Source organism: Arachis ipaensis, chromosome B06 (genome assembly GCF_000816755.2).
Source record: "Arachis ipaensis cultivar K30076 chromosome B06, Araip1.1, whole genome shotgun sequence".
Lineage (NCBI taxonomy): Eukaryota > Viridiplantae > Streptophyta > Magnoliopsida > Fabales > Fabaceae > Arachis > Arachis ipaensis.
The window spans coordinates 114,152,971-114,156,474 of NC_029790.2; positions in this window are offsets into that span (position 1 = coordinate 114,152,971).

Genomic DNA, 3,504 nt, shown 5'->3' on the forward strand with positions numbered 1-3,504 from the left:
AATCTATCTAACTGATTATAAGCTACGATCTTAAAAAATGATATCCATGAATAAACAAAAATTAAACAAGTAAATTTGTATAACCAACAAATTTAGACAGACTGAACCTAAATGAACTGGATTAGTTCGTTTAACCGCTCTAATTACTATAACAAATATAACAAAATAGAAAATAAAAAAATACTTGCTATAAAGCTAACTACACTAGTCAATCTTTTACATCATATCAATCATCAAAATAATAAATCAGACCATTGTTATCTATCAAGATTCAACTATTTTGTGTGAAAATATCAAAATTATTTTTATAGGAATATCTGCTAGTCGTTGAGAGAAAGAGAGTTCTATAACGGATATATTTGGAGTTTGTTACGGGAGTTTGTTAGTGAGTGTGCATGACTTGCATGCCTTGTGAGAGTATAAAAGATATAATTCTACACACATTATGTAATATACTAATTGTTCTATAATCAATTACTATCACTATCACTCTCATTCCAATTTCTCTTTGTTCTCATTTGAGTCCATTACACCAACATAGTATCATCGAGCTAGGTCACTTATTCAGGAGATCTTTTTTTCTTTCTTTCATTCATTCTTCTTTTTCTCATGGCTCTTGTCACATTCTCAACCACAAAAGGTGCTCTTGTACCCTTACAAGATAAATTTACTGAAAAGAATTTCATCACATGGCAACAATTGGCTTAGTTTACAATTCATCGACAAAAGCTCCAAGATCACCTCCTTGCTGAAAAAGTCCCTGCACAATTTGATTCCTCTGAGGCACAAGCTGCGGGCACTATCTCCGCTACATATACCAAATGGCGTACTATTGATTACTCTCTAGTTTCTTGGTTTCGTTCTTCCATCGACGAGTCCTTCAAAAGTCGCATGGTGCATTGCCAATTCGCTCATGAAGTTTGGAGCAAGCTTCAAGAATATTTTGCTGCCTCAACACGCACAACAAGCAATACAAGACTCAACTACAGACTCTCAAGAAAAAACAGTCTTTCTGCCTCTGACAACATTGCCAAGATCAAAGATTTGGTAGACTCCCTTCGTGCCATTGGCTACATTCTCACTGATGAAGAACACATTGATGCTTTGTGTGCTGGCCTTTCTGAGGAATACATTTCATACATCATCCTGGTTATGTCTGGTAGCACGAATCCCCACACTTTCGTACTGTTATACCAGCAAGTGCACTGGATCGTCCAAGTAATACCTGAGCAAGTGAGGGTCGATCCCACGAGGATTGTTGGCTTGAAGCAAGCTATGGTTATCTTGTAGGTCTTAGTCAGGCAGATCACAAGGTTGTTGATTTGAAGTTGTAAGAGTAATGTATGACTTGAAAGGAATAAAGCAAAAGAGGTAGAAAATACTGATAGGAATAGGGTTAAGGATTGGATTTGCTTTGTCTTTCTGAATTAACTCTGGTACTACTGTCTTCTCTGCTTGTGAATGATCTTATTCTATGGCAGGCTGTATGTGATCAACGCCATGGGCCGTGGTCATTGATCTCCTCTACTACAGATTGAACGCCATTGGCCGTGGTCATCCAATCTGACGAAGGGTGAAGCGCATAGCAGTCCATTCTCTTGGCGATCCTACCCAAAATGCCACAAACAAGGTCAAATCTTCCGGATCAGAGGATGCTGCTTCTTAGGATTCTAGCCTATACCACGGAGACCCTAATCTCCCCGGAAATCGGCTGAACTGGTGTCTCGAGAAGTCCCCAACGAAGTCGTGGATTAGCCGTCTGAGAGATGTATAAACATAGCTGTTGGCTCGTGCTTTCCAATCACGTATTCACACGAGCCCAAGTAGACGTGGGTGGTTGTCAGGCACGTTCGTCTTAATGTGATGAATAGAGCTGATTGTCTGATCATCCTATTCACCATGATAAAGATCAATTATAGATCTTAGAAATAAATCAATCACAGATTGGAGAAGAAACAGTAATACTTTTATTAATTCATAGGGCTAAGCAGGGCTCCTCTCCTCAACCTAGGAGGTTTAGAAACTCATACTGAAAGTAAAATACAAAGTAAAACTCGAAAATAATGTGTAAAGTCTAGATGATGTTCAAAGGTGCGAATAACATAAATAAAATCCTTTAAATACTAAACAAATTATTAGTAAGGGTAAAATAGTCTATTTGGTGTTAAAATCCACTTCTAGGCCCACTTGGTGAGTGTTTGGGCTGAGCTTTGATGAGATCCACGTGCTTTTAGGTCTCTGAGCGTGGAACACCAGCTAGGGGGTCCTCTTTGGGCGTTTGGACGCTGGTCTCTGCTCTTTGGGCCCTGGACGCCTGGAAGGGGCAGGAAGCTGGCGTTGAACGCCAATTTTGGGCCTTCTAATCCGAAGCAAAGTATAGACTATTATATATTTCTGGAAAGTTCTGAAAGTCAGCTTTCCATATCCATTGAGATCGCTCCATTTGGATTTCTGTAGCTTCAGAAAAGCTCTTCCTAATAGAATAAAAAATGTGAATTTAACACTAAAACCTATAAAAACTTAATAAAAACTAAACAAAACATACTAAAAACTATATGAAAATGATGCCAAAAAGCGTATAAAATATCCGCTCATCAACATCCAAATCCGATGCCTTCATCGTAGGGGAGGCTGAAGCTTCTCTAATTACTCATGAGTGTCTTCTTGAAAAATACAAGAACCTACATTCTGGAGATGTGATGAGCGGATAATTTATACGCTTTTTGACATTGTTTTTAGTATGTTTTTAGTAGGATCTAGTTACTTTTAGGGATGTTTTCATTAGTTTTTATGTTAAATTCACATTTTTGGACTTTACTATGAGTTTGTGTAAGCTTGGCTGGCTCTTAAGCCATGCCTAACCCTTTGATTGGAGCTTTAGAGCATAAGATTCCTGGAATTCATATTGAAAATTTTGGAATCCTTAGTTTTCTTTTTTCAAAACTATTTTCGAAAAAAAAAAATAAAAATAAAAAAAATTTGAAAATCATAAAAATCAAAAATATTTTTTGTTCTTGTTTGAGTCTTGAGTCACATTATAAGTTTGGTGTCAATTGCATATGCATCTTGCATTTTTTCGAAAATATCATGCATTCATAGTGTTCTTCATGATCTTCAAGTTGTTCTTGGTAAGTCTTCTTGTTTGATCTTGATGATTTTTTGTTTTGTGTCTTTTCATGTTTATCATATGCATTCTTGAATTCTTAGTGTCTAAGCATTAAAGAATTCTAAGTTTGGTGTCTTGCATGTTTTCTTTGCATTAAAAATTTTTCAAAAATATGTTCTTGATGTTCATCATGATCTTCATAGTGTTCTTGGTGTTCATCTTGACATTCATAGCATTCTGGCATGAATCACATGTTTTGATCTAAAAATTTCATGCATTGCATAATTTTCATGTTTTTCATAAAAATTTCAAAAATCAAAAAAATATCTTTCCCTTTTTCTCTCATCAAATTCGAAAATTTGAGTTGACTTTTTCAAAAATTTTTAAAATCAAGGTGT